Genomic DNA, 18,693 nt, shown 5'->3' with positions numbered 1-18,693 from the left:
AAACAGGCTTGAATCCTGTACCATGGGCCCAGGTGGCAAGAGCCTGAATTCCCTACCCACCACCATTTGTAAACAATTTGCAGCAAAATTTTCCCTCATACTTGTTCTGTTCCTCATAAAATCTGTGGTTTCTGTATTTTTGTGTCCTTACAAAGTCACTAGTGCATTGGTGCAGTGGTAGTATTGTTGCCTGACAGCTACAGGTTCTCTGGTTTGATTCTTGGTTGGGATGCCTTCTGTGTGAAGTGGATTTCCTCTGGTGTCTTTCCATCCTACAAAGACATGTGTCTGTCTGGAGTGTTTCTCTCTGGGCCTCTGCTGAAAATTGGCTTTTGTTCCAAGTCAGACTTTCCTGGTTAACAAATAAAAATGACAAGCATTTGAATTTCAGACTTCATATTCTTCAGAAAGTACATGGTAACACAAAAGCTTTTATTCTAGCACGTTTCTAAGTTTATAAGATGGATATTTGAAATTTGTCCCTATTTTTGGGACTGTATTCCCCCATTATTGGCTTCATCCAGTTTTTTGTGCTAAGGTTGAGAGCTATTGTAAGAACTGAATTGACTGAATATGTTTGGGGGCTGTATTCCCCCATTATTGGCTTTGTTCAGGTGTTTTGTGTTAAGAGGTTGACAGCTATGGTGAGAACTGAATTCACTAAATGGTAGCCATTTAAGTTTCAGTCTTCCTCTCTTTCACAAAACAGCTGATTTGGCATAGTGGTATGTTGTTCTGACTGTTTTGCACAGGGTCCTGGGTTCAAGACTTGGCAGTGAAATGTATGGTGGTAGCACAGCATTTTATTCTAGCAACTTTCCAACATTATACAAACAATGTTTAAAATGTGTTCCTGGTTTTTTGGCTTTTGCCCCCCCCCCCTCCACAATACATTTTGGCTTTTTCCAGATTTCTTGTGCTGCAAAGTTTAGAGATACAGCTGAGTGAGTAGATTTTACAAGGAGCTGAGAGCTGCAGGGCAGCAAAAGTTTAGTGCTGCTTATGGTGCATCTGCTTGCATTGTTAATAGCACAACAGGTAATGTACTTGCTTCTGATGTAGAAAGCTGTGGTTTCTACTCCCACAGTAGATAGATGCATTGCTGATACTGTACTGTGTTGCAAAGGGGGTGGATGCTGCACTCCTTTTTGGCGTAGATACCTAGTAACTATGAACCTGTTATCAGTTTGCCATCCATTCTCTATTGCAATATTACTAGCTTATCATTTTTTTAGTGTAAGATAGGCAATTTATTCCTCAATGGCAACAGGCACTTTATTTGTAGATGACACAATGAAATATAAAGTTGTTTGCTAGCAGCAACCTCTTCATTAGTTACAGATCTCTTTAAAGTGGAATTATTTAGATGACTTTTAATTCTTCAGAGATTGTGCATATATACTGATACTGGTGGACTGTAGAAGTTTGAGTAGACTTTTATGATGGAAATGTTCTGAATTGGGCAGTTTTGTCATTATTGGTGCATGCATTTTGTTTCATTGTTTACTAGAAAAATTTCAAAACAATACATTTAAAAAACCCTCTAAAACTGTACTGTATTGTACAATGAATATAATTTAATACAATCAGAAAGGTGTATGAAAGAGCATGTGTATGTTTCATGCGCAAGGGGCCTGTGATTTGAAAACAGCCCAAACCCAAAGTTAATCTTTATCTGCCACTGACAAAATGTATTTACTTTTTGAATACATTACTGGAATACCAGTCAAAATCAAGTATAAGAAAAACAAGCAGCACTCAACTCAAACCCCTTCTCCTTGCACTGCAGTTCTAGTTATAATTTATATTCAGTTTTATTAAAGTACCAAGTAACATGCTGAAAGTAGCAATCTCTGTGATACCCCCACTTTATAAATGTTTCTTATCCAAAAAAGACCTACTGCCTGACAACAACTATCTACTTGTTTCATGGGGAAAACATGATCAAAGTAAAAAATGAAAAGCAAACAAGAAACAAGCTCAAGATAAATTGCTTAAAGGATTACTTCCCACATTCCAAAGACATTTTGTAGGTGGATTGGTCACTCTAAATTGGCCCTAGGTGTGATTATGTGCATGTGTGCACCTCCTGTGGAAGGTTGGGCACCAGGCTGGCAACTCAACACTGTAAAACTCCACTGCCAGTCATGAGCAGACAGGTGATCCGCTGTGGCGACCCCTAACTGGGAAAAGCCGAAAGAAGAAGATTCAAGCTTACAGAAAAAGTTTACAGAACATAAAGGAAAAAGCAGATGATAGTGTTAGTGTTCTCAGTGCAGAAATAAACACTTCCATGGGTGGGTTACTGGATATCAAATTATAAGTTTTGAAATGGTGGGAGCAAAGATTGCCTTACAAATAGTTGAACTAGGCACCTACTTATGATTGTAGGGACACTCTTTCCATGTGTATGTATTTATTTTCTAGACAAATACATTTCTTTCCTCTAAGAAAACAGTAAATATATAAATACAGCACCCTGTTATAGCAAACATGCCCAGAGCATGTTAGACTTGATGTTGCAAGGTCACAGAGGAGAGGTCTCACAATGTACGAATATTGGCACAAAGGTATTCATGCAGCATTGACATAACGCCAATCTCATGAATATAATATTGTGTAATAAGAACAAAGAAATATATAAGTGAGACAGGTTAAAATTATAAGGTAAAATTCAGGGACATGCCTGCAAATTGTGGACAGTTAAGAGGAATGTAATGTGACTGAAGTCACAGTTTTTACAATGATGCTGGCAGTGGTTAACCAGATATTTTTGGTAATATTTCTGTCTTTGCAATTTGAGTGGAGCAACTTGGAAAACTTTAATTTGTAGCAACTTGTTTGTATGGAGGTATAATTATATTATATACCCATCAGACATGGCTATGACTTCTAGGTAGGATTAAGGTTGTCTGAATGAAAGTAACTGACTCTTTTGTCATTTTGGTAAGTTTAAACAGTCACTATCTGGCTTTGTAGGATTTATGTGCATTTGGGAAATGTAAAATAAACTATTTAACTGGATATCTGTGGGTATAATTTCTGGGGCTGTTTTTGGAGGAAAATGATTAGCAGTCTGCGCCTATTTTGTTATTATTCTGGCATTGTAGGACTAACGTAATTTATGTGAAGCAATGTGCACAATTTTAATTTGTGGTAACAGTTTGTTTGGGAAAAAGGTGAAATTCATTACATAGCCATCCTCATTTATCACAATCAGATGCCTGAATTTTACATAAAAGTGGCCATACCTCTCAGCCATTCCACATTTGGTGGAGTGTTATGATTTTACATCCTAAAAGCTTGCCCTCTCTGCTGTTCCACTTTGACATGAGACAACTCCACTTTCTTCTCTTTCATTGACTATATTGAAGAGACAATTATAGACACCTCTGGAGCTTGTAGTGGTCAGTATAAGCCAATAGCAGACATGCTCTCCAGCATTGCACAGCCTTTTTTAAAACAAATAGTACTGCACAGTGCAGAACATCCCTGATTTTGGTTCATATTTTCTGCCCCTTGTAAAAGTTCAGTTTTGGTAACTCACCACCAAGGATTACAGCCAGGTGATAATGCCAGTTCTTATTGCTTGGAAAATGCACACTGATGCAGGCATACAGGTTGTTGTTGCTGAGTGAGGATCTGGTAAGTGCCTGCAGACAATGCATTTGGGAGTGTGGAAGGGACAGTGTATCCCCTTTGGGCATAGCTCTGAATGTCAGCTGCAACCAGTTTTGAACAACATCCCTATATTTTGGTTCATAGTTTTGCCTGGTGCTCATAAATTTTCTGCTAAAATCACTGATGCTTACACTCAGTCAATAATTCTGGTAATCACACTCCTTACACAACTACTCTCTTCTCTCATATCCCTGCTCTCCACCCACACACATGCACCCTTGATCTATGCACACCTCACTTACACCATGACGCATACCCTTTGCTCTCAGTACCATAGCATCCCCATACTTCTGCTTTCACTAACCACCTATCTCTACTTATTAACCATTAGTACAAATTACCACTACACACTAACCAATATGCACTGGAATAAATCCCCCACCTTTCCTCATACCAAAAGTAACACTTCCATTCTCACCATCACACAACTAGCCACCAAACCTCCCACACTCTCCCACCTCTTTACCCAAATCCAATACCACAAACCAAAAAGCACCCCAATCTTAAACACCACCTACTAATGGTAATCTACCTTAAAACCATAACCAACATTGCACCCCAACTATTACTGGGAGGGGACCTCCACCCCAACCCCGGCCCAACAACCAACTCCAACAGCACACCCAACCACAATCTCCCTTTCAAACACAAACCCACCGATATACTTATACTGAACCTAAACATTTGTGGCATCCTAAACAAAATAGAAGAATTACATTCAACTATCTCCCTATACAACCCAGATACAATGGTCATTACAGAAACATGGCTTAAACCACATATCAAAGACAACATTATAACCCCCCCCCCTGCCTATGACATATTAAGAGTAGATAGACCACAAAGAAGAGGAGGAAGCATTGCCCTTCTATACAAATCCAACCTAAAAATACAGCTCCTCCAAAAAGAGACTCCAAAGTTCAACAACACACAGACCATATTCTCCAAACTCATAATAAATCAGCACAAACAAATAAACTTACTCAGTATCTGTATTCCTCCAGGAAACAACCTTAATATCCTAGAATCCACACTTCACTGGGCTTCCCACTCCCTCTCCCAAGAAACCATTGTTCTAGGCAACACTAACATCAACTGGAACACCGTACACTCACCAACAACCAACAATCACATAAACCTGTATAACTTCACTCAACTCTTACACTCACCCACACAAATTGATAAGACCTCTAAAGGAGTCCATCTTGGATTGGGTCCTCACAAACCAACTCAATACTGCCCACCAGTGTGGGCCACTACCTGTCTCCCTCATCGACCACAATACAACTTTTCTCCTTCGGCACAAAATTAAACATACCACTCCAAGTTCCCTACTTCAAACCCAATCCCAAAGAAGCTTCCCCTCAGAGCAATTCTCAGAAACTCTAAAATACTGCAACTGGTCCCCACTAAAAACCCTTCCCCTGGATATTGCAGTGGAATACTTTAATACCACATTCCTCGAAGTTCTAAACCAAACAGCCCCACTCAAATCAATTAGGGTATGCAGCAAGCCTGCCCCATGGTTAGAGAAATCAACTAAAATCCTACTCAAGAATAAGGGACAAAGCCTAGAAAATCTGGCATCAACACAAAACACCCGAAACTAGACAAAAATTTACAGAACTCAGAAACAAAGCAAAAAAACAAATCAGTTTAGACAAACAAAACCACTATATTTCCCTACAAAGGAAATACAGCAACAACCCACAAAAATTCTGGGCCATAGTGAGCAACATCCTGCAGTCTGGAAAAGCTAACACCTCACCACCAAACATCAAAGGCCCCGACCATAACATATCCTTAAACTTCAATAGCTATTTCACCTCCTCAGTCCTGAAACTAGTAAATGACATGTCACCTAATATCCAACCACCACCCCCAAAATACCAATCTAACCCTCCCCTCTTCTCACTCAAGCCGGCACCAACATCAACCATCCAAAAACTTCTAGCAAAGCTTAAACCAACCACCCTCCTTGCTGACCAACTACCAGCCAAATACCTCCAAATTGCAACCAAGGCCGTTGCCTACCCATCTCCATACTTATCAATAAGTCTGTTTCCACAGGCATCATGCCGTCCTTGTGGAAAACCTCCTATATCATCCCCCTCCACAAGGGTGGTCACTCCACTGACCTCTCCAATTACCACCCTATTGTAATTCTTTCACCCCTATCTAAAATTCTAGAAAAATGTATCTATCAACAGCTCCTCACTCATCTACTAACCAACAATCTATTATCCAAAACCCAACATGGATTCAGACCATCCCATAGCACTAACACAGCCCTTATGAGCTTTTCCAATACAATAAACTCATACAGGAATCAAGGGAAACTGGTCTCAGCCACCTTCCTAGACCTATCAAAGGCTTTCGACACAGTTTCCTATAACAAACTCCTGACCTGTCTCCCTGAACTCAACCTTGATAACCCCTCCCTGCAATGGTTTAACAATTACCTAAGTAACCGCTCACAATCTGTCAAGTGGGCCAACACACTATACCCCTCACTCCCCGTCACACGTGGTGTCCCCCAAGGCTCAACCCTAGGCCCCCTCCTCTTTATTATATTTACTAACAATCTCCACCTAGCAACTACCAAAGCCGATATTGTTCAGTATGCAGATGACACAACCCTAATATGTTCAGCATCAAACATCCACTTACTACAGAGTAAAGCCCAAGAATCCTTCACTGATATAGAGAATTGGTTAAATAACCACCAACTGATACTAAACCCAAAAAAAGCACAGTTAATGCTATTCCACCCAACTAAACAGTGTGACCCCATTTTCACCATCCTTTCAGCCAATAACACCATCATCACCCCAGTAGCTGAAGCTAAACTACTAGGTGTCACCATTGACGAACAGCTTAAATATAACAAACACATGGCCCAAAGAATCTCCAAAGTCCATAAAAACTAGGATGCCTGTATCATACCAAACAATTCCTCACCCCACGACTAGAGCTACCATAGCCAGAAGTCATCTCCTGTCAACTTTGCTCTATGCCTGCCCAGTTTTAACCAAAATCAACTAATCTGACCTCAACAAACTCTCCCCTTGCTACAATAAAATAGCCAGGTTTGCTGCCAGTACTAAATCACATTCCCACTACTGTCAATCCCTACTGAAACTATACTGGCTAGAATTCCCAAACTTGCTGAGTTGCCGCCAACTCATTATTGCACATCAAATCCTATACCAACCTGAGAAAACACAAGCCCTGGCTGGCATTGTAAACTTCCACAATTCCAACAGAGAACTATGTTCAAGCAACAAATTCTTGGTCGAGGTCAATCCATGCAAGAACTACTCAGGGGAATTCTCCTATGAGGTTGCCAAAGCATGGAACTCTCTCTCACCTGACCTTAGGACACAAACTTGTGCAACCATATTTAAAAATCTCCTGAAAACCCACATCTACACTAACCCTCTTTGCTATTGCAAACACACACCCCTAAAACCTCCAGTCTACAGAACAGCCAAGCTCTAATGCCCCTATTACCTACATGATGCTGCCAACAAGATGCACCAAACTTCTCTAAGTGTTGCTATATATACCTACTTCTGAATACTTCATGCTTATATAGTACTGCTAGTGTTAGACCTGGGATCTCCTAAACATATCAGGAGTCCTGATCATGCTTCTTAACTGTAAATATTGTAAAATATGGCTATTTTTTTTTCTCAGTAAGTTGGGCTTCAATCGTTGTACTATCACTGTTATCCTTGTGATCTTCTGACTGTAATACATTTTTTGTTTTAATTTTCTCCCTTTTCAACTCAATTGCTAATACATTATTACTTGTATTACTGTTTTGTATTACTGTCTTATTAAATTCCTGGAGCTTTTCTCCCCAGGACTCCGCTGAAAACGGACACCTGCTGCCCAGTCAGATTTATCCTGGTAAAACAAATAATAAATAAATAAATAAATAAATAAAGAATTTCATATTTGTTACTCTTTGGAAAATACAAGTTGATGCAGTACTTGTTAATAAATTAGATTTAAGTGAATTAGAATAATATTTAAAAATTGCTGATTTTTAATCTGTTGCCCCCTATTATTTTTGGTATTGTCAAGAATTCTTGGGCAAAGAAGTTGAGCAACATGTTTCTATTCCTCATAATATGTGGATTGCAGTCATTAAATAATGGCAGACAACATTCAAGCTTCATATCCTTCAGAATTTTTTCATAATACAAAGCTTGTTATTCTAGTAACTCTCTACGTATGTCAGTATAATAAATACCTACAGTGACAGAGACGTAGAGGAATCTGAGGGGGATCTGATGGTAAATATACTCAGTAAGACTTAAAATGTTACTTCAGTGGATGAGATAGTAGCTATGCACTACATAGATTCAGGAAATATGATCAGCCCTAAATGCGTCTGATGGCGTGTTCACTCTTTTTTTTTTTTTTTAAAGAAACATATTTATTGAATTATCACTTATGACATCATTTATGTAAATGAAAACAAACAACACTGACATATTTTCATTTGCAAACATTATATATCACATATTTTACAATGGTAGCTCATTAGTATTCAAAAGTGTGCACACTGGTTGATCAGCACAACCAGCACACCCATTGTAAAATCGAGCATATACCAATAGAAAAAAGTCCAGCCACCGGACTTTCTTCTATTAGTATATGCTATGGAAGTCAATGATACGATAAATCCTGTTATTCTAGCAGCTTTCTAAGTTTATAAGAGAAACATTTACAATAGAGACCCGTGTCCCCTTTATTTAATGCTATGCACATTTCTTGAGCTAAAAGATCAAGAGGTATCTATGGAGATCAGAGAAAATACTTGGAAAATCAGGTACTAGATAGAAACATACCTGATTTTCCTTGTATTTTCACTTGTACCTCTAAACTGTCCAGATTTACATTTTTTCAAAAAGAAAAAAAAAGCAACAGAGATCTTACTTTCTGCATTGCTTGATTTCCAAAGCACTGATGTACTGTGTAAGTGTAGGAATGTAAGTCCCCTGCACATGCACAGTACATCAACAAATTGAAAGAATGCAGAAACAAAGCAGAGGAATACCGTGACGTCATTGTACAAAGACATTACTTAAGAAAAGTAAATAATTTATTTCTTAAATAATGTCGTATAATAGCATCCAGGCTTCACCGTCATGATCAAACCATGCCAGCCGTGGGAAATCTTCAATATACCACGCCCACTCTTCGGTTATTGTTTTACAATCTTCTACACAGTCATTGTCAGTCAAACATCACATATGGGTAAATTCAGATCCTGCCTTCCCTTAAAGTTCATTCCTCCACCAAAACATTACACTTCATGTACTCTCCCCACAATTCCCATTTTTCTCTATGTAATTTGTTACTACCTTTTTCTAAAGATCCCAGTTCCTGTTCTTTTATCTCTGTCTGTTACTATATTCACTACTTCTAGTATGGTTGGTTTAGACTTTGATTTCCATTGTCTAGTAAATGATTTTTTGGCAGCCACCAGAATTGAAGTCACTCTAAACCAGATTATGTTGCATCCAGATTATACAATACTGTGTAGGCAAAGGAGCCCAATGGCCAGTGAAATAGTTTCTTTACAGACCTTATGAGCAAGTCACACAAATCATATGGGATGAGCTATAGGAGATGTTAAAGCAATAGATAATCCAGAATCCAATAGCTTCCTGGTCCTCACCAGTGGTGTTGATGCCAAGAAGATATGGCATTGCTGGGTTCCTTGTACACCACAGAAAGCTAAACAATCACACAGAAGATGCATGCCCATACCCAGAGCAGTTAAAGCTTTATAGCAGCTGGGAGTTGGGCAAAGCCTCTGGCCACTATTGATGTAGTAAAGGTTTCTGGTTGGTACTATTGACACCTGCATTTGTTACATTCATTATGTTGTACAAATTAACTAAAATATCTTTTGAGTTGAAGACTGCCTTATTTTGTTTCCAGAGTCTGCTGGATGGTATCCTATCAGAGGATGGAGGTTATGGACTTTTCTGCATAAGCCCTGGCAGGAAGAATTGGAACATATCATGGATGTGTTCGAGCAGATTAAAAAGGGATGGTTTGACTATCAAAATAAAGAAATATCAGGTAGGAATGGCAGAAGTAACTTTTCTTAGACATTGGTTGGTTGAAAAATTCAGTCAGAGCCTGTAAAAGTGGATGATATCCAGGCATGTTATATTCTAGTTAAAAAAAGCAGGTAAGGTCATTGCTTAGAACAGGAAGTTATTACAGTACCATAACTGCTCCCCTCATAGTCCTTACTGGAAAAAATAGCTGTATGAAATTATCTGGATTCTAGCTTGCAAACACACATTCCAAAACTGAAGGATGCCTTCAGTGAATCCCCATTCTAGCTATTCATGAATACATATAGGAGTTTATCCTGTAGATAGCTGCTTCAGACTATGAACCAGGCACTGTACACAGGCAGATGTCTTCAAAGGGAGAACTTCCAGCAGTAAATATTAGTTGCAGACTTTACCCAAGGGCTGAATCGTATGCAGCTGTAAAATTGGAATGCTTTAGAATAATAGGAGTTCTCTAAAAGCTCTGACCCTATCTTCCTTTTAGGAAATGCACAGTACTAACAGATCGAAAATCTTCTAAAGTTGCTAAAGAGAATCAGTGGATAGACTGGCAAGTTCCTTTGACTTTGAAAACTCAAAACTGAAGTTAACAGGAAATCCTTTCTGGTTATTATAAATATAGAGGAAAACTGTCATCTAGGACTTTAAAGTTTCATTTATGATTGTATTATGTTTACATTACATAGTTTCATGCATTTATTTTGGTATTTTGATTTTATAAGTTTTGGGTTTTATAGCGTAATTTAATATGTGTTGCTTTAAATGAGTAAACTAATATGATTGACTAGCACAGGGATTTAAATAGAATGTTGTTTGCATTACTTTGTTCTGAAATTTTGCATTTGACAAAATGAAAACATTTAACCATTAAACATTGGATGTTATCCCTCTTGGGTTTCCATCTGTTTTTGACTGCACTACAGACAAAACATTTGGGTTTTAGGTTATTAGTATGTGTACGCCTGCTTTTATAGTTTCTGTGTTATCTACAAGTAGTGATAGAGTCTTCTGTTAGACCATTAACACTGACATAACTTCCTATAAGAAACATGCATATTATTTTCTGATCTTGAAACTAGTGATAGGGTACCGTATATAGACTAGCTGATAGAGTTTGCTGTGTGTAATCCTCCTGTTTTAAAACATTATTTACATTTGCTGTGCAAGTATATCCCTGTCTGTATATTTAATTTTCAAGTAGAATGCATATATTATGTATTTAAGTCAATAACTTTATTATTTAATTTTAAGTATTTGTGGTTGGTGATTTATTTATTAACTTAAAGGGATGTATTTTGAATCTGGTAGACTGACTTCTGTTTGGTGTCCAAATATGAAGAGTGCCTGCTCACAATAAAGCACTACCATTTAGATATTTAAAGGTTGGCTTGTTTTAAGTACAAACAGCAATTTGTGTTCTTGGTTTGCTAGAGAAGTCTATCTAGTAACAACATAACTGAATCAGAAAGAAAACTTTGATATTAGAGAATTTTCATTTACCACCGCCTTATAGAAAATAATAGACTGCTTCAGTTACTGTTGATAATATTATACTTGGAGGCAGTTGACTTAGTCTAGGGTAAGAGAAATACTAAGCAGCCAGCGATAATTCTGAGGTGGAGCTGTACAGTGTAGAGCTTATCTGGGTGTGGCAGCTGTTAGCAATTACCCAAGGCAACAGTGTACAGTTGTCATATGTCCCTAAGGCCATTAAACTCACTCATACTAATTGGATTACAGAGCTGTGGAACAATGATCCTTATTCCTGCTCATCAGATAGTAAATCCCATATCATCTTAGTTATCTTAAGTATTAAAAGACCAATATAATTATTGTGATGAAATTAAACAGTTCCAAACTAAATGTGAAAATATATTGAAGTACCTCAGAGATAGTTAGTGGATTGTGGGGACATCCTCAAAAGGCAAGACACAGCAGATCTAGGAGGTTTACAAGGGGGGGGGAGTTGCCTCATGCATAAGCATTTTGGTAACCATCAAGTTTTCCTACTTTCTTATTACTATTGGATATTAAAACTCATGTTTCACTTTTGCGGGACTCACAGCAGGTGGCATTACATTCCTCACAGGGAGTGTTAAAAATCATACTCGGAAGGTATGTTGGGGAAGATCTGTGATTCAGCCTGGAGAAACAAGAGGAAATACTATAAGACATCACACTAAAAATGAAAAAGATAGCTTAATGCTCCATGTGTCTTTTTCATAATTATTACATTGCAAAATTACCGGACGTGGTGGTGCAGCGGTAGCGTTGTCACCTCAGAGCAAGAGGTGCTCCCGTTTGAGTCTCAGCTGGAGCTCCTTCTGTGTGGAGTCTGCATGTCCTCCCCGTGGTCGAGTGGCCTGTGAAAGTCATGCGTGAATGGGCGTGCCTTCGTTGAAGGTTGGGTGTTGAGCTGGCACCTCAGCACCGTAAAAATTTACTGCCAATCATTAGCGGACCAGAGTTCCGCTGTGGCGACCCATAACTGGGAAAATCCGAAAGAAGAACAACAACATTACATTGCAAAATTGGAAATATCTTGTCATCAGAATGCTACATTTGTCTCAGGTGCATGATACAGACAGCATCCTTGCCATATGCCAAGCAGACTTAAATAGGTAGCGCTAGGAAATAAGATCAGACTTTTCCATTTGATCCCAGAACACAAACTTCTGTATAACTCTCCCTGTCTACCAATTAGCAGCATTCTTAAATGCTGTACCTCAGAAATGTAGCTGTGGTATAAGGATGCCTACCACTTTCAGGTTGCAAGATAAAAAAAATTTTAGCTATACCTCCTCTATTCTGGAGCCAGCTTCCACATTTAGTTCAAGAGGCAACCCTTATTAGTAAATGTAAATGCTGAGTCAGGGCCAACTATAAACAAAAGAGGTGCTATAGCTACTAAACTGCTCAGTATAGTACCATGACGTTCAAGGTACATCAATCTACAAACTTGGTTACTTGTGCAGAATTCACACACTGGTTACAACCAACCTTTGCTGCTCACTGCATATAGGTTTTATTGTGTATAACAGGCACCGGACTTTGATTAGGACTATTCTTAAAAAAAATCAGGGCACAAAACATACTTATTGTTATAGTAGAATGTAAAGTCATATGGTATGCACTGCATAGCTAATTGGTTGAAAGACTCAGTCTGAGTATCTGAGTAACACGATTCATTTCTAAAAGCTAAAATATTACCAGTGATTTACCACAGAACTCAGTGTTGGGCCTTCTCCTGTCTGTTTTCTATTTCTCAGTCTTTCAAGCTAATACTCATGACCTATGTTTATCTTTGATTGTAGATGGGATTTAGGTACTCTTGTTGATATTGCCTTATCTTTTAGTTATCACATCCATAGTAATTCTGAAATTTCAAAATGCATCCACATTACTCATCTGTGATCTATATTGAATATATTGCCTTGTTTGACAAGTATTTGTCAAAATATACCACTCAACTTAGCATACATCAGGTTCTGTGCAGAAATATCTCTGAATTCAAGACCTTCAGTTATTATGACAGACTGGCAGTACTTTTCCTAGACTTCTCCATGGAGATCCATTTCTAAACTTTTGAGCCATGAAAGATACAACTCTCCATGTCCTTCTGTTCCTTCACAGAACAAATGGTTCTGAAATATCCAAAGGAGCTAACTCTTCATCAGCAAATAAAGAGTATGTGATGGAATGATAGCTTCATTACCCCTCCACCCAAAACAACTGTACCACATGTCAAACAGAGTATCACCCTCATCAGCTTCAAGGTAAAAAATAGATAACTAGATGGGCAGCTTCAGTATTTCTGTCTGACTGTCTATTCAATGTGATTCAAACCAGTGCTTTTGCATGGTTAACAAATGCAAAAATAAAATAAACTTCACTCTAGCTCTATCTTGTGCTGCCCTCCTGGAGGGCAAAGGAAACTTTTAAGTATTGATTCTTGGCTAGGCTTGTAATGTTCTGTAGAAATAATTGCTTTGTACTTACCCATGAACCTTTAAATCAATATATTCTAAGTATTTACCTGTTGCTTATGATTATTATACAGTATTTGTATTTGACTGCTGTAAGCTGTCTTTCTGCTTCACATATTTGAACATCAAGTATGGTTGCAAATTTAGTAGTACTTCTCCTCACTTGGCCTTTAATGAAAATGTGCACAACCCAGCTGGATACACTGGTAGCAAACTGTAAATAAATAAATACAAAATAAAACAGTGCTTCTGAATTTATTAATTTCAGTACTGTCTTTTTAAATTGTGATGTCACTGCATTTGTGTAAGTATGAAACATGGCCCTACCATATCTACCTACATGATACTCCTTTAGAATTTGCGTTGAGTCCCGTTATTTGTGCTTTACAATAATCTGCATTTAATGTCTCCCAGTAGCAAAGCAAAATTAAATATGACAACAGTGCTGCTCAACTCCTGCTTCCAAGGAGCAGTGAGCTGGTTGTCACTGCAGTTCGATGCTGGCAAGACCTCTTTGTCTATTTGCCAAAGACCAGGTACTGTTCTCCCTCTGTTAGCATCTAATTTCAAAGTCCAGAAGATTCATTTTGTTATATAGCATACTGAACTTGACTGGCATAAGCCAGCTAAGCCATACTGTACTTTAATGCTGCAAGCCTGAACTTTTCTTTTGTTTTTTCAAGCTCTGAGTGCCATGACTTGTATTTTGTTACTGATTACTGCCTGGATGTTTCTAGCTGAATGTCAGGCACTGAGGCAGTTCCAGAATCAGCTGCATTCAGCACTTGGTTGCTAGCTACATGCTCAATCTATTCAAAAGCATCTTTTGAACTGAGAAAAACACACAGTCATTAAACATTTAACCAGCCAGACAAAATCAATGAGCATATAAAATATCTTGGAAGACAAGGATCAATAAATGAACAAGATAACAGTGATGAAGGAAGAATGAACAAATAGGCCATGTTAATGACTTTGAGGATATCCAAATTATTATTTACCACTGCAGCTCAAAATCAGCGTAGGTGAGGTTTAAGAGATAAAAGATAATTTAATTACTTTTATCTATAATGTTCTTAAACATTGGCTGAATTAGAAAAAAAATATTAATTTCTTGGGTTTTTAAGTCTTGTTAACATTTTAGTGACACTATAGTCCAGCAAAAATAGTTTGTATATATATATATGTTTTTAACCATAAGGTAGTACCTTGTTTTCTGGACAGTTATAATTGACAGTGAATCACATTAACATGGTAGCTAATTTTTATTTCAAATAATAGTATTAATGTAATCTCTCATTTTATATATGTGTGTGTGTGTGTGTGTGTGTGTGTGTGTGTGTGTGTGTGTGTGTGTATATATATATATATATATATATATATATATATATATATATATATATACATATACACACATGTTGTTGCTGTCTTTCGGCTTATAATTGTGTGTGTGTGTATATATATATATATATATATATATATATATATATATAAATATATATATATATATATATATATATATATATATATATATATACACATGCATACAAACATACACACACACATACACAAGCATGCACACACACATACGTGTACACTTTTTAACTGAATACCTACTCTTATAGTAGAATTGAAATCCATATGGTATAAGGGTACCAGTGATTGCCAGGCACCAAAGACTTTAAGGAAGCAGCATGCAGGGCAGTATTGGCCATCTACAATGTCAGTGCCTGATTTCAAATTGCTTCACATGCATAACTCCACCTACCTGATTTATTTTTTCCCCTCAACTAGTGCATATCATATGAGTTTTAACAGTGCCATTTGCATCATCATTCATGTCAGTGTAGCTGTCAAATTATCATTTTCATTAGTTTTAATGTTTTTTACTTAGTTCATTACGTATTTGTACTCGGTTATTTGGACATGTGGTTTTGCTCTCTTCATCACAGTTGTTCATTATTATCATCACCTTCATCACCACGTACTAATATTCTAGCTTGCATTTAAATGAAGCAAGTAACTTTAAATAATGGTAGCTCTTCCTGAATCATTTGCTTAGGTATTATATATGATTCTAATGTTAAAGTCCTGCATTATTAAATTACATAACACAGTGATAAAGTGTAGAAATTCTAGGAATGGAACCTTCTCAGACTTGTCCTGTCATCCTTCTGAGCCTACTCATCAGAGTATTTTTCTACAAAGAACAGGAGATTTCAAAACTGAACTAGAGAAATGATAGAAAGCAGAAATTTTGCTTAGGCATTTCTCTGTATAGAGACTTCCATAAATTCATACCTCACCTCTGCATACTCATGCCTTGAAATTTACAGCTGCCCATTGTTTACAAAACCCCATATGCCAGAAAACATATACAACCACGTGTGACTGTGGTGTGTGTTGACTCCAAAGTTTGTTTGTTTGTTTGTTTGTTTGTGTCTGTTAGCAGGAAAGTCTGAGTGGATCGTTGAAAAAACATTTTCAGCAGAGGTCTGGTGAGAAACGTTCCAACAATACAAATCATTGCATAAATTAATATACACTACAGTGCATTATGAGTACACTTTGAGTATATAAGGGCAGTAAACAGCCTGAAAGCATAACAAGATGAAATACAGTACTACATGGAGTAGACTTTTGAGTACATAATGGCAGCATACAGTCTGAAAGCATCGTTATGTGATTACAGTACTGAATAGCAATCAGCAGAGGAAGTGCACATACGATAACATAATATCGAGCTAATTTCTTGCTATACAGAAGTGTAATACAGACAAGCAGTAATATCAATATACCAATATTAAGGCACCTAGTAGTAATCATTACTTCACTCTGTTTATTCTATATGACTTCTAAGATGAGGCCACTCAATGTCACTTCCAACTTACCAAATTCCACATCTCACCAAACTGTATCTATTCAATGGGTGAGCTCAGAGAGTGACTGCTCAGCCATATCAATACTTCATTCTGTTTATTCTTCGTGACATCCAACAGGATTTCCCACTGTAGCGGATTTGGATAGCATTTGTTCATACCAGTCACTTCTAACTTAACTATTAAAATTCAGCAATTGAATAGTTTTCCAGGAAGTAGTTATTGCTCATTAAAATAATTTAAAGTCACTAGAAATAGCTGAGCTATGGATACAACCTATGCAGCTAACCATGTTTATTGTATAACCCCATATGCTGTCTTCCTTTTCTTTGACACTTGTTTGTAACACCTACTGAATACTGACTGCATAATGGATGACATCAGGACTAGTGCTACAGTATCTGCAAGGCCCACACCTACAATGGAGTTTAACCTTTGCTTTGTTACCCATCTCTCCAGCTGCAGAATTTACAGCATGGCTAACTTCTTTTATTATCTAAGTTACTAATATAGGTTCTACCAAAAGTAAATACTTCAGGCACAGTTGCATATGCCACCTATGAGTCAACAGTTTCCCCATCATCAGTTACTATTACACCATATTATACACAAGGATGCAAGTTATAGTACTGTGATCCTCATCTAGTTTAGATACTTCGTACTCAAATATTACTCTTCCTTCTCAGAATATAAGGTGCAAGATAGCTTCAAATATATGCCACATTCAGTGTCTGCCTTTGTAATTATCAGATAAAACATTACATACAACCTACTATGGTGGAAGGGGTTCCTATTACGAAATCGAATGGCTTTAACGTCAGAAATGCCATTCAACAATGTGCTTTTTGTGAGATTGCAGTACAGTGAAGATGGGAATATTTGCCCTTTCCTCACTGTAGTGCCATCTTAGAGTTGGTATATATAATTAGCAGGGGTGTGGGTGGCGCTGACCCCCACAATAACGACTTTGAGGTCCGGCATTTTCAGCCTTTAAGCCGTTCGATATTCAGTGTCTTCGGTGTTGTAATATAGATCCTGGTGGAAGATCCCAGGAAATCAAAGCAAGGGTAAGATGTGATAACCAGGGTCTATTTGGTGTCACTGCTAACAAAGCTGCTGATGCTGAAGTAATTGATTACAGTATCCTGATGCCCCATTGCATTGATGTCATTTATTAGTCTAAACAGACTATGTTAAGGTGGTTTTAGGGGACTACATATCCTTGCGCCAGCCATTTTGGGGGATTCCCTCACCCCTTTGATCTCTGCTAGAAACTACCATACAGATTGCATCACTACTGATGTAAAAGAAATGGATTATTCATTTCTGTCTGAGTCAGTATGACCTCAGTGGTAGTGTATCTAGTTTTATGAGAGTGAAGCAGAGCTCAGACATCATGAAGGATACAGGAAGGCACAACTCACTCACAAAATATATTTGCACCAGTGATTATTTTAATGTGCTGACAGCATCCTACAAGGTAGCCTGTGTGTACTATGATTAATTTTGATGTAACAAAGACTTATTGTCCAATTATTTCATAAAAAAAGATACCCTTCTGCTCATAGACATTACTTTGGCATTCAGCTATATTGGCATCTCAGATATTACACAGACAACCTATCTTCATCATAGCCCTACTTTAAAAATAAACATCTACATTCAACCAGAGCAGTTCCTAAGGTGGGCAATGGGTCAGCTGCACTGGAAGCTAGCAGTTACGGGACACAACTGGAACTGATTCATTTAAATAGCCACAACACGAAATTCCAGCTTGTGAAATAATTTTCTTTGAGTGTGTGCACATGTCTTATGAGCTGTGTAACAAAGGAGTAAATAGATTATGGACTATTACTTTTTTTTCTTGGTCCTCAAATACAGACAACTTTTTTGAATGTGGGGATGAATGGGGATTGTCCAGGGTACCAAGTGAGCTAGCTACAGCTGTGCATTCATGAGCACTAAAAGCAGAAAGGAATATATTCTTCACTGGTGACAGTCCATTCTGCTGTAATTCAGCAACATTTTAATAGGATATGG

The sequence above is a fragment of the Protopterus annectens genome, chromosome 10.part0 (assembly GCF_019279795.1).
Source record: "Protopterus annectens isolate FY-2018-M chromosome 10.part0, PAN1.0, whole genome shotgun sequence".
Classification (NCBI taxonomy): domain Eukaryota; kingdom Metazoa; phylum Chordata; order Ceratodontiformes; family Protopteridae; genus Protopterus; species Protopterus annectens.
The sequence above is the reverse complement of the archived record's forward strand: the minus strand, read 5'-3'. Positions refer to the sequence as shown.